This window comes from Podarcis cretensis (assembly GCF_951804945.1).
Source record: "Podarcis cretensis genome assembly, chromosome: 7".
In the NCBI taxonomy this organism is placed as follows: Eukaryota; Metazoa; Chordata; class Lepidosauria; order Squamata; family Lacertidae; genus Podarcis; species Podarcis cretensis.
This window is the reverse complement of record NC_137176.1, coordinates 7,311,325-7,334,121: the sequence shown is the minus strand read 5'-3', so window position 1 is coordinate 7,334,121 and position 22,797 is coordinate 7,311,325. Positions and strand designations below refer to the sequence as shown.

At 43.5% G+C, this 22,797-nt stretch overlaps 1 protein-coding gene across 8 annotated transcripts in view; it reads right to left on the bottom strand.

Moving 5' to 3' along the window:
- The window catches only part of ENOX1 (ecto-NOX disulfide-thiol exchanger 1), a 288,744-nt gene that overhangs the window by 175,512 nt on the left and 90,435 nt on the right, over window positions 1-22,797 (bottom strand). Inside the window, exon 1 of one of the 8 annotated variants that reach the window (XM_079983577.1) lies at window positions 22,097-22,130. The exons of 6 other annotated variants lie outside the window; for them this stretch is intronic. The gene's annotated coding sequence lies outside the window, so the exon portion shown is untranslated. Of the gene's footprint in view, window positions 1-22,096; window positions 22,131-22,797 lie in introns of those variants that run through there. One more of the 8 variants, XM_079983579.1, reaches the window with a different exon arrangement.

Genomic DNA, 22,797 nt, shown 5'->3' with positions numbered 1-22,797 from the left:
GGGCAATATCCTTGGAATATGGCAACCCTGCAAAGAAACTGGCCTTGTCCACCATCTTTGTTTCTCCTTATAATCTGAATCAGGTAAAGCTGTGGGGATACTGGAGCTCTGACTGGATGCTGTATTGAGCTGGATAATGGCTAATAAAGGAAACTGAACCTTGACGAAACAGAGGCACTGTTGCACAAGTCCTGAAAACTGATCCATGTCTTGCTTTAGAAGTGAGTGTGCTGCCCGTGAAAGAACAGAGTTTGAGAGTACTCCCACATCCAGTTTTATTAACAGAAGTCCAGGTTCTGTCAGTGGCATGGAGTGCCTTTAGCAAGCGTCAACCACCCCTGGAGAGAGACAATCTGGCCCTGATGAGCCATGCTCTTGTAACCTCCTACTTTGGTATCTGCTCTGTGTTGTAGATGGTGCTGCCACTAAAGACCTGCTGCAGGTCTACAATTTGAAAGAATTCAATTGACTGACTTGCTTGCTTCTGGGCCCAGTTCAAGATGCCCCACAAGTGCCTCTCCCCATATCAATGCTTTGACATCTTCTGTTGAAGACTTTATTGAGAAACCTTCTTTATTGGCAGCATTCAATAGCTGGAGGGTTTCTGTTCTAGATATAGAACAACCTCCCAAGAGAGAGGTTCAGATTGTTAGTACTAGGCTAAAACGCATTTGGTTACAAAGGCATTTTAATCTGTTGGAATATATATATATATATATATAATTGTATGATACTGTGACCCCTTCATGGATCACTGCCTTGTAATGGTGAGGGGGCTTGAAGAACTCCAAGAAGCGATGAACTATGTCGTGCAGGGCGACCCAAGACGGACAGGTCATAGCCAAGAGTTTAGACTAAATGTGATCCACCTGGAGAAGGAACTGGCAAACCATGCCAGTATTTTGCCAAGAAAACTCCATGGACATAAAAAAGGAGAAGCTTTGAGAAGAAAGTGAGAGTTTCCAAGGCATGCTCTGGTTCATGGGATCACGGAGAATCGAACACGACTAAGACAACTAAACAACAACAATACTGTGAAATCAAAAAGAATGAAGGGCTAAATTTTTAAAAAGTTTTAAAAGCTTTTTTAAAAAAATTAAGATGAACTGGGAAATGGGGTATGTGTGTGACACCACCTAATGCCAAAAGGAAAGAAAATGGGGGGGGGGGAGAGACAGAATCTACAGAGTGGGGAGCAAGCCATAGCTTGGTAGCAGAATGCCTGTTCTGTGTGCTAAATGTCTGCTTTAGCCCCTGGCAGCACAACTGAAAGAATCTGACAGCTGCTGCCAATCACACAAGATACTATCCAGGCCAATGTGCTAGTGGCCTGACACAGTGGAAGACAGCTAATTTCCACCATGTTTTCTAGCTTATCAGGATACCCAACAAGCCTATTTATATAGTCCTCCAAAGTCTCTAACTATAATACACAGTTATACAGAATGAAGCAAGCATCAAAGTTTGAAAATACTAGCACCCCACCCCTGTTCCCCAAATGCATTTGAAATTCACAGGACATCACTTGGGGCTTTTCCACACTGACCTTTTGCTGAACTTTTTCCAGGCACAGATCCATGTTCAAAAGCTCCTTTCCTCATGAAAACCTACTCTGAAAAGCTTAATCGGCGCAAATGTCCACTCAAGTTTTCTGCAGGTTGCTGTTTACTCTGATTGAGCTTTAAAGACTGGGTTTTCATGGGGAAAGCTCTGCAGCAAAAAATAAACAAAATAAAATGCTCAGACACAGAACTTTGAAGCGCAGACTATGCCTGGAAAGTAAGTGTGGCTAAGCCCTTGCTTTCTAAAGGTTTCACAAAACAAGACAACTGAACATTTGTCTCTGTGAAATTCTCCTGCACAAGTCCCATTGAAATAAATATGAGCTGAACAGAAGCATAGCTAGTTGTGCCCATAGTCTGATATCTTTGACTGCTTAGAGTATTGAATAGTTTGCAGAAAGACAAGCTTCACCTCTGAACGCTTGCTGTACTTAACAGAAATCGAAATGTCATGCGGAAGGTTATATGCTGAATGCATTAAAAGCTAATCTCAAAGGCCTTTGGGCTAGAACATACCTGCCTAAAAGCCTTCTTGGCTGCTTAGGTCCATTAAAAAATTGCTAGGAACAACAAAAATCTATGCCACACTCAGTCTTAATAGAAAAATTAAGTGATCTTTTGCTAGGTCAACTATGAACAGCAGAGAAAGGCCTGATTTTACCTTGAAGCAATTAGGAACACCAGACTTAGCTCAGGAAGATTTACAGCTTCCTTTGTTTGCCACTGTTGTTTACCTCATGTCCGAAGGGTTATTTAAGAACCAAGAAGATGGGACATGGCAAAATTTCATACGTCTCTGAATACACCTTCCAAATAAAGCCAAGTGGATATTTGTTAAACAGCAATTAAAACATTAGATATATGCCAAAATGACCTAAAATTTAAAAGCAAGCCCAAATGGGCTTGTGGACAGTCTCCAAACTACCTTAAAAAAAATCCCAGGTAGCTGTGTAAATCCATTATAAAATATCCAAAGATATTGAAACTACATTAGGCTAAACTAAAATTCATTGGTGACATATGCAATTCTGAATTACACAGAATTCTCTGTCAGGATTGATGGTAAATAACACAAAACTCAAAGGGATGGAAAAATAAATTTCTAAGGCTCTGCAGTCTTAAGGTAGGAACAGAGAGATTTTTCAATTGATTCTTTAGGTCAGATTTTGGGAAGCCTGGAAAGCATTTCTCAGTGTTTATTTTATTTAAAAGCAGAAGCTCCTAACAACGTTTTAGAGAACATGCACCAATGTGTAGCAGCTGCTATCTGCCTCCTTCCGGTAAAGATGCAGAAGCCCATCAGGCTTCTGTCCTTTGCAGGTGAGATACAAACAGAAGGCAGCAGACAATCATCCATATTGAGATGTCAGAATGGAGCAGCAGAACGGAGGCCTGTGAGCTGCTTGTTTTCACAGGATTAGCCTGGAGTGGTGTGGTTTATTTTTTCTTCCCTGGGAAGCTATTGACTTATAGTGCAAACCCATCCATGCATACTGAGGAATAAATCCCACTGAAGTCAATGGGGCTTCCTGCCAGTAGGGTTAAAATTGCAGCCTTAACCCAATGCACACACACTCCGGAATGTGTCTGCATATAGGGAGACCTGTTGCACCGTAACTTTCCCCCCCAATAATAACTTTTCAAAAATAAAAGTTAATATACTAGGCAACTATGCATTGGGCACACGGGAAATATGATCACAACTGCCAATATATGTACTTTTAATATTTATTTATGTCCCAGTACTCACTGCTTGTCCTCTGCTTTTTAAAACCAACATTACCCAATATTTTGGGGGAAATAATATCTGACTGTGTTAGTGTTAGCTGGTCCATAGAAAGCACACAGAGGAAGAATTTGATTTAGATCACATCACCCTGCAGGGACTTGTTCATTACATTTTCTTCCAGTGAGCTTTACAAAAAGGAAACTATTCCAAGTCATGTCAAATGTAACTGAGGCAGAACATCAAAAAACCAACAAGTTTGGGAAGTGGCTGGTATTACTGTCTGGAATGACAGTGGGTTAAAACCAGAAGTGAGAAAAGGCTTCCAAGGGCTGTGGGTCTCCCAAATGACCCTAGGCAGAAGGCCTTTTAAGGAGGCCACCAGCTACAGATGAGCTACTCATGAGGCCACGTGACTGTAGAGCCCAGCCTGTTCAGAGCTACATCTACTCCCCAATAAAACACAGCTCTGAATGGTGCTTTTGAGACTCAGCAACAATTTTAAAGTGTAACTGGAACCAAATCAATATTTTCAAAAGAAAATTATTTATTACAAATTGCCAAAAGTATTTATTGCAGAAAAATGAATTGAATTTCATTTACAGAATGTGCACAAACACATCATACTTTAATTCCTATCAACCCCATTCCTGGTTGTTGATTGTTTCAGCACCCTGGTTAGCTCCCAGACCCAGCTTGTCCTATACATAGACTTAGTTTATTTATATACCTGTATCTTCCAAGGGCCCATACTTTCCCAATGGGACATTTTCCAATTTTAAATCACCACACACACCCCAGTTGTCCCCACTCCCCGTGCCAAGAAGTGTCAGACATGTCGGGGAAATGAATTTGGAGCAGACGAATCGTCAGCAGGAAATACCACATTCCTTTGCTCAAAACAAACCTATCCCAAAGTTGCATGTAATGTACACTTTGGTCCTTAGAGAACAGAGGGGTGGTTTGAACCTCCAATCCTATATTTCACTTCCTAAGCTCCTCAAATTCATTTCTTGTGCAGATTTAAGAACTGAGCCTCCTCATAGCGGCTTCCCAACCAATAATTTTCTGAAAATTGGGGAAGTGGCAAGGATTTGTAGACCAAACTTTGATTTGCATAAATCTTTTTAAACATCTTGAGCCGTCTTGAGCCAGCATACTGACTTGAGCACATAGCTGCTTCTTGGAGTGAAAGAGATGTTCAGATCTCTGCCTACGAAGCTCTTTTCCAGGCAACCCTGCCGAGGCCTCATTCTGCACTGGTACACCTTCTAGTGCTAAGGTACTTTATTTTTTTGCTCTATAAGACTCACTTTTTCCCTCCTAAAAAGTAAGGAGAAATGTGTGTGCGTCTTATGGAGCGAATGCAGGCTGCGCAGCTATCCCAGAAGCCAGAACAGCAAGAGGGATTGCTGCTTTCACTGCGCAGCAATCCCTCTTGCTGTTCTGGCTTCTGAGATTCAGAATATTTTTTTTTCTTGTTTTCCTCCTCCAAAAACTAGGTGCGTCTTGTGGTCTGGTACGTCTTATAGAGCGAAAAATACGGCAATTTCTAAAGCAACATCTTCTTTTTTGGAATGCTATAGAAACCTTATTTAATCTTACAAAGGATTCTATCCCTTATGCACAGGACATTATTTGGATGTGATGACTCTTTTAATTTAGCCTACAGATACTTGACTTTTACCTACCTCTTTGGTAAGTGTGATAATTGCTGGGGGAAAGGCCAGAACATTTATGGTCAATCAGAGGATGAGAGAAGGAATATGGGGCCCTTTCAGTTGAGTAAAATGTAAAACATTATGCAGCGAGGAAGAAGCTATTAGCCAGATCAATATTTCTCCTAGTACCTTAATAAATCATTATATCAAGCAGCAGTTGCAGGATGAAAAAAACCTTATTCCACCAAGGAAGATGCTTCCCCATTGGCAAATAAAACACCATTTAAATTGCAAAGACCTAATTGGTTTACAAAGGGAAACTCGAAGCACAAAACACATGCTAGACAGGTGAGCATTTTGAATCATTGGCAAAAGGGGGGGGGGACAGAGAGAGGAGAAGCTCAGTTCAGCAACATAACACATTCTCAATGAGCAAGGCAGTAAACATGCACAAGGCTGTGTCAATGGAGCCAGCAGATGACATCCTGTTTGCTGCAGATATCATAGATGGTAAAAACTAGAAAGTGCTTTTGAAAAAACACAGCGTTTTGTGGCAACTGAAATTCCATCCATAATGGAAACAGTCGATGGCTTGTCACACTATGATGTCTCTGTTCTTACTTAACCACAAAGAGGCTTTCAAACAAAAGGCACACACCCCTTTTATTGACATTGCAGGGAAGTGAACAATACATTTTAATAGGTAACACAAAAACAAATTAAGATTTTGTAGAATCATGGAATTGTAGAGTTGGAAGGGACTTTAAGAGTTATCTAGTCCAACTCCCTGAAATGCAGGAATCTCAACTAAAGCATGCATGACAGATGGCCATCCAACTTCTGTTTAAAAACCTCCAAGGAAGGAGAGTCCACAACCTACAGAGGGGGACGGTTCCACTGTCAAACAGCGATTACTGTCAGAAAGATTTTCCTGATGTTTAGTTGGAATCTCCTTTCTTATAATTTGATTGGTTCGAGTCCTAGCCTCCAGAAAACAAGCTTGTTTCCTCTTCCATGTGACACCCCCTGAGATATTTGAAGATGGCTATCCTATTTCCTCCCAGTACAGTGGTACCTCGGGTTACAGATGCTTCAGGATACAGACTCCGCTAATCCAGAAATAGTACAGTGGTGCCCCGCAAGACGAATGCCTCCCAAGACGGAAAACTCGCTAGACGAAAGAGTTTTCCGTTTTGGAGGTGCTTCGCAAAACGAATTTCCTATGGGCTTGCTTCGCAAGACAAAAATGTCTTGTGAGTTCCTGCGGGTTTTTCCTCCCTTTTTCTAAGCCGCTAAGCCGCTTATCCGCTAAGCCGCTAAGCAGCTACATCTGGTACAAGATGTAACCATGGTATGTGATCTGATGGTGAATTTGGGGTGACCCAGTGCAAAAATCCTGAGGATCCATGTGGATCCGTGCTTTGTAACCATGTTTTAAGTGGGGAGGGAAGGAAAAGCACTCAAGGGACAAGGAGCACGCGTGGGGTGGGTGGAGAAGGATGCTGCTAATAATGAAGAAGGGGGGTACAAGGGGAGAAGGCTCCTCTCCTCTCCCACTTTGCTCCTTTAAAGTAAGCAGGCTCTGCTTTTCTTCCTCCTCCCCACTCATCCCCGGCTTAGCGAGCTGAAAAACTTTGCTGCTATTTAGAGAGCTGAGTGGGGAGGAGAGAGGGACAGAGAGCCTGCTTGCTTTAAAGAAACCAACCGGACAGGAGCCGCTTACACTTGTGTAAGCGGCTCCTCTCCTCTCCCGCTTTGCTCCTTTAAAGAAGCAGGCTCTCTGTCCCTCTCTCCTCCCCACTCAGAGGCTCTTCTCCCGCTTTGCTGTTTCAAAGCGAGCCACGGAGGAGGGAAGGAAGGGGAACCATGGATCCTCTGCTCACGACTGCAGCAGATCCCCACCACCACCCGTAGGCATTCCCTCCATAACACGCACAGACATTTCCCCTCACTTTCTAGGAGGAAAAAAAGTGAGTGTTATGGTGCAAAAAATACGGTAATTAAGTACATAACCAGAGGTACCACTGTATCCTCTTTTCTAGGCTAAACATCCCTAGCTCCTTCTACCTTTCCTCATAAGGCTTTGTTTCCAGAGCCCTGATCACCTTGGTCGCTCTCCTTTGCAAAAATTCTAGTTTGTCAACATCCTTCTTAAATTGTGGTTTCCAATTGGACCCCAAATTTTGTTTGAATATGAAAGTGGGTTTAAAGGCAGGTAAATATAAAAGGAAGACAGGAGTGCTTGGCGTCCTCTGGTCCATGGGGGTCACAAAGAGCCGGACATGACTAAACGACTAAGTGACAACAAAATATAAAAGAGTAATCATCAAATTTGCTTGAGCTAAATGTGTGTTATTACACAAGTTGGGGGGGGGCAGATTCTAATGGCAACCTACAAAGAAGAAGAAGAAGAAGAAGAAGAAGAAGAAGAAGAAGAGAAGGAGAGAAGGAGGAGGAGGAGGAGTTTGGACTTGATATCCTGCCTTTCACTCCCCTTAAGGAGTCTCAAAGAGGCTAACAATCTCCTTTCCCTTCCTCCCCCACAACAAACACTCTGTGAGGTGAGTGGGGCTGAGAGACTTCAGAGAAGTGTGACTAGCCCAAGGTCACCCGGCAGCTGCACGTGGAGGAGCAGGGAAGCGAACCCAGCTCACCAGATTACAAGTCCACCGCTCTTTACCACTATACCACACTGGATTGTAAAGCAGTGAATATAGTATGATGGAAGCATCAGGCGGGAACAAGCAGCTATGTCCCGGTTAATAAAACAAAAGACTGTCCTCCAGCTCTAGTGACACTTAGATTTCAAAGGGTTTGCTTACTTAAACTCAGTGCACAAAAGCTTGACAGAGAAAGTGCATTATTGTGCCAAGTTCAGCAAGTGTCACTCACTGAGACTTTCCAAGTGCTTACAGAGAATCAGGCTGTAACCTGCAAATTGGATCGATGCCTCTCTTGGCTGATAAGGCCCCGGAATGTGCGGTCTGTTCATGGAAAGATTTCTAGAATGCAAAGTGACAGCGACTCCTAAACTAGTAGTTGTCAGGACCTTGCTCAAGGAACTCTTAGAAAAGAAATCCTTTTGTGAACTGCTGCAAAATCTGGGACCAGCTGAAATGAACAATAATTTCTATAGGGTTTTCCAGGGTACAGAGTGTTTAACAACATTAGCTTTTTATGTCATTGAAGTAATGCTGTGAAGTAGGTTGTTTATTTTTCCAAAAAAAATATTTATGGACCATCTCTCGTTAAAAAAAATCCCAGGGCAGTGTTCAAAATGATTTACAAAAGAGATAAAATACCATTAAAAACAATGCAGGTTGTTAAAAAGCTTAAACCCCTGAATAGGCCTGTCAACACACACAAAAAGTATTTATGAGGATGGCTGCTGAATCTCTGCCAGAAGAATATTCTACAGCATGGGAGTGGTGGCACTAAATGCTCAACTTCTAGTTGAGAAATGCATTATACTAATTAACATTATTTTAAATATATTAGTGGCCATGTGATAATTTTAGCTTATAAATTTTATTGTTTAATGTCAACTTGTATATTAAGATACTTTTATAGCTCTGTTTAGAGTAGGCAATGTCTTGATAATATAAATGTTTTAAGTTTTTTGTATCAATCCAATATTTTCTTTTAATTGTTGAATGATTCTGTGTACATTGTGGCAGCCATTGGCTATGTGCAATAAAGTGACTGACTATTAGTTGAGAAATGGGGGTGAATGTGGTGGTGAGGGGGAGGTAAATTACAGTGCTCCTGTGGATTACAGTGGTGCCTCGCAAGACGGAAACTCGCTAGACGAAAGAGTTCTCCGTTTTGGAGGTGCTTCGCGAAACGAATTTCCTATGGGCTTGCTACGCAAGACGAAAATGTCTTGCGAGTTCCTGCGGGGTTTTTTCCCTTCCCCCCCTTTTTCTAAGCCGCTAAAAGCCGCTAAGCCGCTAATAGCGCTAATCCGCTAAGCCGCCAATGGGCTTGCTTCGCAAGACAAAAAAACCGCTAGACGAAGAGACTCGCGGAACGGATTCTTTTCGTCTTGCGAGGCACCACTGTATCGCTATCAGTGATCAAGCTGCGAGATAAGGGCTCAGGAAGTATCCTGGACTGAAGTTGTTCAGGGCCTTTTATTGCATATGAAAACAAGAACCTTCAACCTGTCCTGGTGACATATGGGCCTATGTTTTAGCACGGCTGCTACATGCTGCCAGCCATCTGGGGTAGCCCATCTGCTATATCCTGCATTAGCTGGAGCTTCCAGATCAGAGGCAAGGACAGCCGCACACAGATACGGTTGCCGTATTTCAAACAGCGAATATCCGGGCAGAAAAGGTGTTGAGCTTTTTTTTGGCAAAGCTGTTGAGCTGACTACCATGGCCAGGTTATCCTGACCAAGATATGGCTCTAGTTGGTGCTGGTAAAAGGCACACTTAGACTAATTTCTTATTTACTATCCCCTGTCAAGTCTTTTGCGCAAGGAAAACGGCAGGAGGGATAAGTTGTATTTGTGCAATTATTGATTTATAACCAACGATTTTTGTGGGCTGACGAAGTGGAGAGTAACTCTACTTGACATTTTGGAAATATGTTAGAGTTAAGTAAAAGTCTAAGCAGGAATCGGAATATGTACAACTGATGGGGAATGAAGAAGTGGTGGGGATTAATGGTAAAATGTTAAAATGTTTTAAGTATTGAATTGAAACTAAGAAAAGTATGTGACAAGGGCCCATCACCTTCTGGCAAATAGAAGGGGAAGAAATGGAGGCACTGAGAGATTTTACTTTCTTGGGCTCCATGATCACTGCAGATGGTGACAGCAGCCACAAAATTAAAAGACGCCTGCTTCTTGGGAGAAAAGCAATGACAAACCTAGACAGCATCTTAAAAAGCAGAGACATCAACTTGCCAATAAAGGTCCGTATAGGTTTTCCCAGTAGTGATGTATGGAAGTGAGAGCTGCACCATAAAGAAGGCTGATTGCCGAAGAATTGATGCTTTTGAATTATGGTGCTGGAGGAAACTCTTGAGAGTCCCATGGACTGCAAGAAGATCAAACCGATCCATTCTTAAGGAAATCAGCCCTGAGTGCTCACTGGAAGGACAGATCCTGAAGCTGAGGCTCCAGTATTTTGGCCACCTCACTTCCTGGAAAAGACCCTGATGTTGGGAAAGATGGAGGGCACAAGGAGAAGGGGACGACAGAGGACGAGATGGTTGGACAGTGTTCTTGAAGCTACCAACATGAGTCTGACCAAACTGCGAGAGGCAGTGGAAGACAGGAGTGCCTGGCGTGCTTTGGTCCATGGGGTCATGAAGAGTCGGATACGACTAAACGATTAAAAAACAACAATGTGACAAAGAGTAGGAAGTAAGGATGGGAAGAGAAACATCACGGAATGAGGGTAGGAAGTCAACTTTTAAATTTGCATTAAATATGATTTGATGTTAATTTGTTAATAACTTTGAAAAGCAATAAAATTTAATAAAATTTTTATTAAAATTTAATAAAATTTAATTGGCTAAGTGTCACCTGCCAAGCTTCTGCCAAATGGCCAGCTAGCACTTGTTGGAAGAGTCAGTTCTCTACCAGCCCATGATTAAAGGCTCCATCTTGGATGGGGCCATGTGCCATTCTTCTCTACCGTGATATGTTGGAGCAATGGTATTCACTAGAAAAAATACCAAGGGCTATCCTGTGCATGATAAATATTCCACTCTGATGTACAACAGATTTTTAAAAAATAGTTCTACTACATTTTCTTTTAATATACCCTAATTTAAACAATTAGCTCACACAAAATGAATGATTAAAAAAGGAAAAAAAGAACTCTTAAGAACATAAAAACCACAACCTCAGGGGGAAGGAACTGCTTGAAAAAATAGTGGAAACTAATATTTCCCTCCAAGTCAGAAGCTCCAGGAGGTGTTCCATTTGTTTTTATGGTCTATTAAAATATTGACTCTATGGTGCTGGAGGAGACTCTTGAGAGTCCCATGGACTGCAAGAAGATCAAACCTCTCCATTCTGAAGGAAATCAGCCCTGAGTGCTCACTGGAAGGACAGATTGTGAAGCTGAGGCTCCAGTACTTTGGCCACCTCATGAGAAGAGAAAACTCCCTGGAGAAGACCCTGATGTTGGGAAAGATGGAGGGCACAAGGAGAAGGGGGCGACAGAGGATGAGATGGTTGGATAGTGTTTTCGAGGTTACCAGCATGAGTCTGACCAAGCTGCGGGGGGCAGTGGAGGACAGGAGTGCCTGGCGTTCTCTGGTCCATGGGGTCACGAAGAGTCGGACACGACTAAACGACTAAACAACAACAACAACAAAATAAAAATCAATTCCAGACCATCCAAGTGTCCCTATTTTCCAGGGACGTCCCTGATTTAGAGAAGCCGTTCCGGTTTCTTATTTGATCCCGGAATGTCCCACTTTTCCTTAGGATGTCCCTATTTTCATTGGAGCAATGTTGGAAAGGTACGCAATTCTTTTTTCTCTTATACTCTCAACCCCCTCAAGAAGATTGTTCTGACAGTTACAAACTAGGATCAGAGGAAACCGCCGCCCCCCCCCCCAAAAAAAAGCCTAAATGCAAACCTTGCATTGCTGGAAGCCAGTCACCTGGTAGAATGCATGAAACAAAGTGAATCCATCTGAAGGAACAGAAAGAAAACAAACAAGGACCAACAAAGTGGAAGGAAACGAAGAAGACTTCTCTGAAACCAAGATTAGCTTCTGTCAGGGAACTGCCATCGGAGCCAGAGGAGGAGGGAGGGCTCCAGATGGATGCCGGAGAGTGTCCCAGGAGGGAGAAAGGCAGCCCATCTGCGGGGGAAGGAAATCAGCGTAGCACCAGTGGAGAAGGGGGGCAGATGGGGGAATCGGCGAGGAGGCTCCATGACTCCTCCCTGGAGACCAGCGGGGAGAGCACGGGTCCTCCACTGCCCACACCCTCCCTGTGCAGAAGACTTCCGCGCAGGGAGAGTAGGCGGAGACTTGGCGTCAAAGAACTTCTTTGCTGGAAGAAGTTCAAGAAACGCCCACTGACGGATTCTGTCAGCAATTGAGACAGCCACGGATGAGTGGCTGTCCGGACAGACAGGGTTCACCCAGGTGACTCAGCCAGGTGTGGCGACGACTTACGCACAAGCAACCCCTAGAACCATTACAGCTTCGAAAGAGGGCAAATTCACAGAACGAGCAAGTGCGGGACATCCCAGAGAAGGCAGTGGTCCAATATTTGTTCATCACCCATCCCACACAAGGGTGTCTATGTGCATTTTGAGGGTTTGAGTTTATGTACACAATAGCTGGATATCATATATTAGTACCTTGGGTTAAGAACTTTGCTTCAGGATGAGAACAGAAATCGTGCGGCAGCGGCGCAGTGGCAGTGGCAGGCCCCATTAGCTAAACTGGTACCTCAGGTTAAGAACAGTTTCAGGTTAAGAACGGACCTTTAGAATGAATTAAGTTCTTAACCTGAGGTACCACTATATATGTCCAGCTGCCCTTTGTCAACAACAAATAGTCACTGCTTTTTGTGTTGAATATATGCTTTATAGTAATTTATGGACCTAATAGGTATCTCAAGCCATTTGCAGACATTGCCATGCAACCAGTCCATGCAGAATGTAGGCATTCTATATATAGAAATGAGCAAACCAGTGATATTTTAGGGAGCAGGCTAGCAGGCGGGGCCCATTATTTACATCATAGGAGACTACACAACACAAAACACTGTTGCTGTATGTAGGTTTTATTTTATTTGTTTTTTATCTTATATTTTGGAAATGTACATCCAGGTTTTTTTCCTGTAATTTTTTTTTGGGGGGCCCCAAGAGAGTGGGGTCCTAAACTATAGCTTGTTTAGATTATACGCAAATCCAGGATTGGGCATAGGAAATGGTGATTTGGGTAGAATTACCACAGTTCAGCTGTGCACCAAAAAACTGAGCACACAGAGATCTGTGCTAGAGTCTTACAGAATCTTGCACTTCTTCCCCAGTTTTACTAAATCCAGGAGCAGCATTACGTAAGTGTGACCCATGGATCAGTACATCTGGTGACATTATGGGAATAACGTAACCATTTTGGGGCCAGTATTCAGAATTTTTTGAATTATGGTGCTGGAGGAGACTCTTGAGAGTCCCATGGACTGCAAGAAGATCAAACCTCTCAATTCTGAAGGAAATCAGCCCTGAGTGCTCACTGGAAGGTCAGATCCTGAAGCTGAGGCTCCAGTACTTTGGCCACCTCATGAGAAGAGAAGACTCCCTGGAGAAGACCCTGATGTTGGGAAAGATGGAGGGCACAAGGAGAAGGGGGCGACAGAGGACGAGATGGTTGGATAGTGTTTTCGAGGTTACCAGCATGAGTCTGACCAAGCTGCGGGGGGCAGTGGAGGACAGGAGTGCCTGGCGTTCTCTGGTCCATGGGGTCACGAAGAGTTGGACACGACTAAACGACTAAACAACAACATTCAGAATTTGGCACAATGGTTCCCCACCCCCACCCTGCCGCCACCAGAATAAGCATTCGGAATCTTGTTAGGGCCAACGGCAGAAAACACAAAGGCAAAACCTCCTGAATAGGCCTTGATGCATGAGAAGCATATACATGCACAACTGAAAAGGATAAAAGGAATGCCTCCTCAATTATATTCCATATATTCTCTTTGAAATGCCTACGGCACACATCTTAGAGTGCATTTTCAAACATATAACATATCAAAAGAAGTAAACATTTCTTTCTAGCCATGGCACTTGTCGGCTTTTAGTTCAATGAAACTCATAATAGTCTTGTGAGTGCACTGGTCTTTCCAATATGAGTAAACTTTCCCGCCCCTTGTAGCAGAGAAAAATCAGGAAGAAGCTCAGCTTTGCATGCATACTTGCATTCATGCTCTCAAGATTGCCTTTGCACATACAGTGGTACCTCGGGTTACAGACGCTTCAGGTTACAGACTCCGCTAACTCAGAAATAGTACCTCAGGTTAAGAACTTTGCTTCAGGATGAGAACAGAAATTGCGTGGCGGCAGCAGGAGGCCCCATTAGCTAAAGTGGTACCTCAGGTTAAGAACAGTTTCAGGTTAAGAATGGACCTCCAGAACAAATTAAGTTCTTAACCCGAGGTACCAATGTATTCTTTAAAGCCCTAAACGGCCTCGGCCCAGTATACCTGAAGGAGCGTCTCCACCCCTATCGTTCTGCCCGGACACTGAGGTCCAGCGCCGAGGGCCTTCTGGCGGTTCCCTCCCTGTGAGAAGCAAAGCTACAGGGAACCAGGCAGAGGGGCTTCTTGGTAGTGGTGCCCGCCCTGTGGAACGCCCTCCCATCAGATGTCAAAGCGATAAACAACTACCTGACATTCAGAAGACATCTTAAGGGAACTTCAGGGAAGTTTTTAATGTGTGATATTTTAGTGTATTTTTGGTTTCTGTGGAAGCTGCCCAGAGTGGCTGGGGAAACCCAGCCAGATGGGCAGGGTACAAATAATAAATTATTATTATTATTATTATTATTATTATTATTATGAACAACCACATGCAAATTTGTTCAGAGCAAAGACTCCTCTGTTGGGCAAAGTGGAATGTAGCGCTTGCAAGACTTTGAGCCCACAAAACCTCAAAAGCCGTAGCCCAGTTTTTCACCTGACACCCACCGTCATTATGAATACAGTACAGCAGTGTTTCCCAACGTTGGGTCTCCAGCTGCTTTGGACTACAATTCCCATCATCCCTGACCACTGGTCTTGCTAGTTAGGGATGATGGGAGTTGTAGTCCAAAAACAGCTGGAGACCCAAGGTTGGGAAACACTGCAGTACAGTTCCACCACCTCAGAAGCTCGGGTGATGCCTTCCTAGAGCAGATTACCAAACATTCAAAAACGAGACATATAGTAGTCATGGGAGACTTCAAAGTCCCCGATACCTGTTGAAACTCTGCCAAGAATGAAATTTCTCTATTGTCCCACTGACAATTTCATTTCCCAGAAGGTGGGGAACGCAACAAGGGGGCTTGGTCCTCACTAAACGGGGAAGAAGTGAACAACAAAGTGGAAGTTCTCAGAAACTTAGGAGGAATCTCATGATACAGAGGCAAGGGAAAGCTGAGGACATACACTCTGGAGTTTAAGAAGGCTGATTTCAAAAAGCTTAAGGAGCTACACGGTCAGAAATATTCGAAGAGAAGGGAGTGCAAGAAGGATGGAAGTTTCTTAAAAGTGAAATATTGAAGGCACATATGCAGACAATTCCAGTAATAAAAGAAGTGTGGGAGCCACCTAAAGAAACCAGTGTGGCTGTATGATGAGCTGAGATTTAAGAAGGGCATGTATAAGAAATGGAAGAAAGGAGAAATCCCAAAGGAGGAGTATACATTAGCAGCCAAAAATTGCAAACAGAAGGTCAGGTGGGCCCAAGCTCAGAATGAGCTCAGCAATGTGAGGGATGGCTTAATCCTCCTGACCTCCCCCCACCCCCAGTTGTTCATCTGACCAAACTTATTTTCTCCAATAGAACAGAGATTTTCCTGTTCTGATATTTTCTTTTATCCCTGGAGGAAGATGTGGAGTAGGAAATGGAAAGACTGAGCAGGAAAATGGAAGGGAGGGAAAGGGTTAAGCAGCCCTTCCTGCCGGCATCAAAGGCTTATCTTCTGCAAAAGCTCTCTCGAATGACTGCATGAGGAGGAGGAAGTGAATTTTTTTTATTTTTTTTTGCCTCTTATAATGTTAAAATGTGGGGTTATCCAAATGAAATTGGTTGGCAAATTAAAAAAAGGATTTCTTTACAGAGCACTTAGTTAACCTGTGGAATTTGTTACCAGAAGAAATAGTGGTGGCCGCTGTTAGATGGCTTTAAAGGGGCATGACAGAAATTGAAGGAAGAGGAGGAGATGTCTATCAAGGGCTATTAGACATGACAGGTAAATAAGGCCTCGTGCTCCAAGCCAATGTGCCACTAAATGTCAGTTGCTAGGAGACAAACAGCAGTGAAGGGTTGCTGCCTTCATGCTCTGCTCATAAACCCTCCAAAAACCATCAGGTTGGCTATTGTTGCTAACAGGATGCTGGGCTGGATCTCCAGCAGAGATTTTCTGACTGTCTTCTTTGTTTAAGGAATGTCGGGGAGAGAAAGATGCATGCATAACATTTGGCCTTTGTATTGGGGAAAGAAAAAGTTTCAGTCCTTCGGCTGCAGCCCTTGCTGTGGTTTCCATTGTGGCAACGGTGATGTCAAGGCAGGTTCAATCTGCTGTGGGTTGTTTGAGTCCTCATGGAATCCAAGCGCTGGCAGCTGCTAAAGATAATTATCCAGGTATCCCTTAGAGAAAAGGTTTCCAGTTGACATATGCAATCAATTCATGCCTTGGGGACAAGAAAATATTACACCATCCTCATTACAGATACGACTGAGTCATTCCGTTACTGCTGCATCTAAACACCGTTATCTGCTTATTCTAAGAGGCACACAAGCGAAGAGAGGTTTAAACACGTACACAAGCATTGCTCCAAAGGGGGGGGGGGACACACAGCTTGAATGGTATTAGTTGCTACATCACTTGCTTGAAAGGCTCACTGCCTGGGTCAAGCAATGCTCACTGGCTGCTCAGACATAAACCACACCAACTTGCATGCTAATGGGTCCCAGTGACAAGGACTCATCGAATGTCACAGCTTTGCCTACAGCATGCTGTTCATTTTTCTTATCTGAGTGACCTCTCCTTTGAAATGACGGATGAAATGCCTGCGAATTAGCATCTCTGCTGCTGGGCATTTGCCACCAAGGTGGCACTCGCAGGAGTGCCTGTCTTGAAATTCAAGTGGAACGCAGTGGAACACATCCAGGAGGAACGCACAGCGACGCTATGAAGGTTATTTGCAGGCTTCTGTATTTGCTAAGTCAAGTCAGACCTCACTTCTATTAGCCATGGGTCATGAGGGACTCCCAACTGCTCCCACTGGAAACAGAATTCAGATTCCTGAGAGCCTCAGCTTTTTCTTTCTTTTAAAATCAAGTACAGTGGTACCTCAGGTTACAGACGCTTCAGGTTACAGACTCCGCTAACCCAGAAATAGTACCTCAGGTTAAGAACTTTGCTTCAGGATGAGAACACAAATCGTGCTCCGGCGGCGCTGCGGCAGCGGGAGGCCCCATTAGCTAAAGTGGTACCTCAGGTTAAGAACAGTTTCAGGTTAAGAACGGACCTCCAGAATGAATTAAGTTCTTAACCTGAGTTACCACTGTATCTATCCCAGGCCTAGGCAACCTCGGCCCTCCATATGTTTTTGGGACTACAATTCCCATCATCCCTGACCACTGGTCCTGTTAGCTAGGGATCATGGGAGTTGTAGTCCCAAAAACATTTGGAGGTTCGAGTTTGCCTATGCCTGATCTATCCATTCTAGCAGCAAATATATACTTGAAAATGTGTGGGCAATATCTGTTGAATTTGAGCATTATGTATGTAAAAAATAGATCACAAAATGTAGTTAATTTTGTAGCTGTGCTACGAAATATTTGCCATAGAATAGAAACAGCTTTATTTGGTCATAGTGCAAAACAGGAGGAGATAATGAAGAAAGCCTTATTTCTGGCTTAAGCATCCACCTTGGTACCCTTCAGAAACAATCTGACAGCCATTCCACTCACCATATTGCAGCTATTTAATCTTGCTTAACATTTTCATTGCTGTCTCGCATAAAAAGGAAAGCTACTCTCTATGCGCCGCGAAAGAGAGATGCAGAATTTTCTTCCAGTGCCTCAGTGCCATGAATTATCTGTTTCACACAAAGCCATTTCCCATTATGCTAAAGCAGACTCTCAAACAGTTTTACTGTGAAAAAACAATTAAGAAAAGAAAACACATAGTCCACCATTATGACAATCATATTTGCCTCAGGCTAATAGGTAAACCAATAAAATTTGGTTGGGTTTTTAAATATTTATAGCCATTCACATAAACGCAGCTGGATCCCATGGGGCCATAGCCTAGTGACAAAAAACAACTTTGGTCTGCAGCAGGCTCTAGATTCAATCTCCAGCATCGGCAATTTTTTAAAAGCTTCAAGAGAAGCTTTCCCTCCCTTTTCTTTAGGAGGTGAAAGTTCAAATGGTAGAGCTCATGTTTATGTATATACAAAAAGCTAGGTGTTAATCTAGGTGCAAGACCAGCTAGTGTGTTGCAAAGTTGGCATATTTTAAACCATTCTGGAGTGAACCAAGTTTTTTATCATTTCTTTTTCCATAGCTTAAGTATCAGTTTCCAATGAGTGCGGAATGGCAATATATTCGGTTACAAACATCTTGCCGGCGTCTATTTACAGCCCATTTGCTTTGGGTGATTCTATTCTGTTGGAGAGATTATTGGATCCTTACAGAAAACAAAACCAATAACTAGAGTCTGTAAATGTCCAATGGACATTGGTAAAGAACTTAGAGAAGTGTGGAACAGAGAATTAGAAGGTGTTATACAGCCCAAACAATGGCAAGTTGCTTCAGAATATTTCCATGGACCTGAAATTGAGATTGATTCATCAAAAATTAATATTTTGAGTATATTGAACTCTGCAGTGCTTGCACAGGAAGTAAGGTGTAGCACTGAGGATTCCTCTTTGAGGTACATGGTGTGATAAATTGCTTTTGGTCTGAAGTTCTTTCACACATCAATTTGGTACTTGCAAAATCCTTTTTATTTGCATATTATTTGTTTTGTAGCATGAATGATAAGTGAGGATTGAATGGCTGAATAGCGATTTTGGATAAGGCGGTTGGTTGAAAATCAGATGGTTAGTGGAAAGAATAAAGCTGGGATAATTAATGGGACTCCTAGTATGTTTGTAAACCATTATGGTGGCCAATTCCCCAAGGATATACTTTATGAGAAGCTGGCTTCAAGCACAAGGCCCATTGGCAGACCAATTCTGTGTTACAAAGATGCCTGCAAACTTGACATGGAGGCTAGGGATCCAAGCACCTTCCCCTGCCCCAGCTGCAACAAAACATGTCTCTCCTGTACAGCCCCAGTAGGCTCTGCAAGTCTCCAATGGTTTGAATTCCAAGACAGACAGGTGCCAACCTATGGTGGCCAAGAGATTTATACTTTTGAGCCTGGGAGGATGAATTTGTTGTTGTTATTTAGTCGTTTAGTCGTGTCCGACTCTTTGTGACCCCATGGACCAGAGCACGCCAGGCACTTCTGTCTTCCACTGCCTCCCACAGTTTGGTCAAACTCATGCTGGTAGCTTTGAGAACACTGTCCAACCATCTCATCCTCTGTCGTCCCCTTCTCCTTGTGCCCTCCATCTTTCCCAACATCAGGGTCTTTTCCAGGGAGTCTTCTCTTCTCATGAAGAGAAGTATTGGAGCCTCAGCTTTAGGATCTGTCCTTCCAGTGAGCCCTCAGGGCTGATTTCCTTCAGAATGGAGAGGTTTGATCTTCTTGCAGTCCATGGGACTCTCAAGAGTCTCCTCAAGTACCATAATTCAAAAGCATCAATTCTTCGGCGATCAGCCTTCTTTATGGTCCAGCTTTCACTTCCATACATCACTACTGGGAAAACCATAGCTTTTATTATATGGACCTTTGTTGGCAAGGTGATGTCTCTACTTTTTAAGATGCTGGGGAGGATGAATACCCATCATCTATTACAGAACGGCCTGAGGGCCTCACAGCCTTTGCTGCATCCCAAAATACAGGTTTTATGTAGATCCCTATTTGGATATCTAGAGGGCTTATATTAACTTACCTGTTTAATTCAAGATGTGTGCACTGATGTTAACTGTATCAGTAATACAAACAGATAGTGGTCTATTAGTAGTAATTCTACTTGTGTACCATCTTGGAAGAAAGATATTCTTAGCAGGAGAATGCTTTACAGCGGGGATAGCAAAAAGGGGGTGCAGCTACCCATACTGTCTTGCACATTCGTGCATGCACGCACGCACACACGCACGTGCAACACACGGTCCCCCTTCTCAGCTGATCCATACAAATTAGCTGAGGAGTGGGGATTCTTTCCCTCTTTCTACTCATCAGATTATCAATTTGATGACCTAGGAGGAGGAAATTGGTGCCTTCTTTCCAATGCACCACTGTGTCTACTTTTTAGAAAATCCTTTTCTTCCTGTTTCCCAAATCTTAAAGGTAAAGGTAAAGGTACCCCTGCCCATACGGGCCAGTCTTGACAGACTCTGGGGTTGTGCGCCCATCTCCCTTAAGAGGCCAGGGGCCAGCGCTGTCCGGAGACACTTCCGGGTCACGTGGCCAGCGTGACATCGCTGCTCTGGCGAGCCAGAGTCGCACACGGAAACGCCGTTTACCTTCCCGCTGGTAAGCGGTCCCTATTTATCTACTTGCACCCGGAGGTGCTTTCGAACTGCTAGGTTGGCAGGCGCTGGGACCGAGCAGCGGGAGCGCACCCCGCCGCAGGGATTCGAACCGCCGACCTTTCGATCGGCAAGTCCTAGGCGCTGAGGCTTTAACCCACAGCGCCACCTGCGTCCTCCCAAATCTTAGGGGGCAACAAAATTGGCTTGGAGCTGTCTCATGCTCCTGATTAGCCCCCCTTTGTGTTATATTGTGATATCTAGCAATCAGAAGAGCTATGGCACACCAAAAGAGTCGATTTAAGGATATTTGCAAACGTAATCCATGAGGTTTTGACACAGATTTCACTGAGCAGGGAAGTCTTGGTTACTGGGACATCACAAACCCTGGGGCAGCACACAAACCCATGACTATTTGTTTCGACAGCTCTGGGACAAGTTTGAAGACAAGAACGTAAGTGCCTCTCATGATTTATCCACAGGAATTATAGAGGTGACTTTCTTACGGCAAGCCTTTAAGTCCAGGTTCAGCCTCTTTGTTCACCAGAGGAAATGAAGCTTAAACCAATAAAACCTTCCAGAAGGGACAGTGCAGATTCATCATTCCACAAAGATGGATAAATGCCAACACATTTCTCACTGCTGTGAAACCAGTTCCAGGTATTAGATCTATGGGGAAAAGTACTTTATATAAAAAATGAAATTGTTCACATTTCTCATTTCCCTCATATTCTACATATTGTTCTTATATTTTATCTTCTCTTCCCACCTCCAGTTCTTCTTAAGTTCTGTTCCTGATGAATTCAAAACTGTTGCTGCATGTAACGAAAGAGGTGGAAACCAGCCTTTGTGGTTGGTAGATTGACATGCTGATGTCCCTCCCCCAACCACTAAACAGATGTCAAAGGAAGGGCTGGGCGTACCTTTTCCAGATGGTTTCTTAAGAGCCATCTTGCTACTGTCTTAATGTGTCCCAATTAAAATCAGCCGCAAAATGAACCACTTAAATGCAAAATAGATTTCACACTACTTCAAACATGTTAAAATAAGGTTCTTATTTACTGCTGAATGGTACAAGTGGCCTAATTCAGAACCTACACTACTAGTCATTTTCGAACCACTGCTGTTCATTTTACAATCACAAGCAAGTTATTAGGCTTGCTATTACCATTTTTAAAAGGGGAAAAGAATCATTGGCTTATCAAAAGATCACACCATGGTAGTAATCTGGGTCAGAATGAAGAGGAAGAGGAAGAGGAGGAGGAGGAGGAGGAGGAGGAGGAGGAGGAGGAGGAAGAAGAAGAAGAAGAAGAAGAAGAAGAAGAAGAAGAAGAAGAAGAAGAATTTGTACCCCACCCCTCTGACTGGGTTGTCCCAGCCACTCTGGGCAGCTTCCAGCATACATAGCAAAACAATAAATCTTTAAAAGCTTCCCTTTATAGGGCTGCCTTCAGATGTTTCCTAAATGTTATATAATTACTCATCTCCTTGACATACAAAATGTCACATGGTCATACACTACATCTCTACTCCCTGGGTGACCATTAGGTGATGTATCTCTATCTTGTCTACCTTAGACGGCCATTGTGAGGATGAAGGGGAATAACTCCCCATAAATGTCTGTGAGCCCCGTGGAGAAAAGGTGGGACGCAAATGGGATGGATTTGTTATATCCAGAGAGAGGAAGAAGACACCCTGTTGGTCCTCCTTGAACCTTCAGGAGCTTCAGATACCTGTTTGTCCTAGCGCTGTCAGACAAGGGATGTCGAGAGAAAGGAATTAACTCTTTATAGTGAAAAGTACATTTACAAGTCAGGGAAAGACTTCAGTCTATCAGTCCTATGTCTCTCAGCTACCCCTAGCTTCTGCGCGCTTCAAGATCTCTTCTTCCATGTCAGTCTCCACCCCTGCTTCTCCTGGTGCCCTCTTCTCACTATCCAGCCACCACTCTTCAGTGTCCAGCCAGCCCCTGACACTGTGGTAGATTTGACTGCTGCTTTAATACAAACCCACAGAGGGCCTCCAGCCTGGGAAGTTTTTTCACTATTTCTGGGAAACCCACAAACTGAAGAACAACAGCTGAAGAGGGAGTTTCTAGTGATGTAACATCTCAGAAATGCTTATGCAACAAACTTGCTGTTAAGGGCTACTGGAGCATTCTTTGTCCCTAATCCTCTAAGGAAAAGAGTCAAAGGTCCACTTAAGAGATTTGGATAGGTGCATGAGGTTCTCATGTGAAAAACTTATTAAAAGGGGTTTGTGGAAGAGCATGCCAGTACGTTCATATGTGCAGGAGACCTTCCTGTTGAGTCTGGTCATTGTTTGCTAAACATTACTCTTGTGTCCACCCTGCTCTGTTCAGCTGAATTAGTGTGGAAAATTAAAGAGGTGCAGCTGTTTGGATAATATAGCTATCCAAACTGAAATGTGGTGTGAGAACTCAGAGGAAGCTGTAATACTTCTTGGCTATTTGCATTAGCAGGAAGGAAAAGGGTAACAGCAGTCACCAG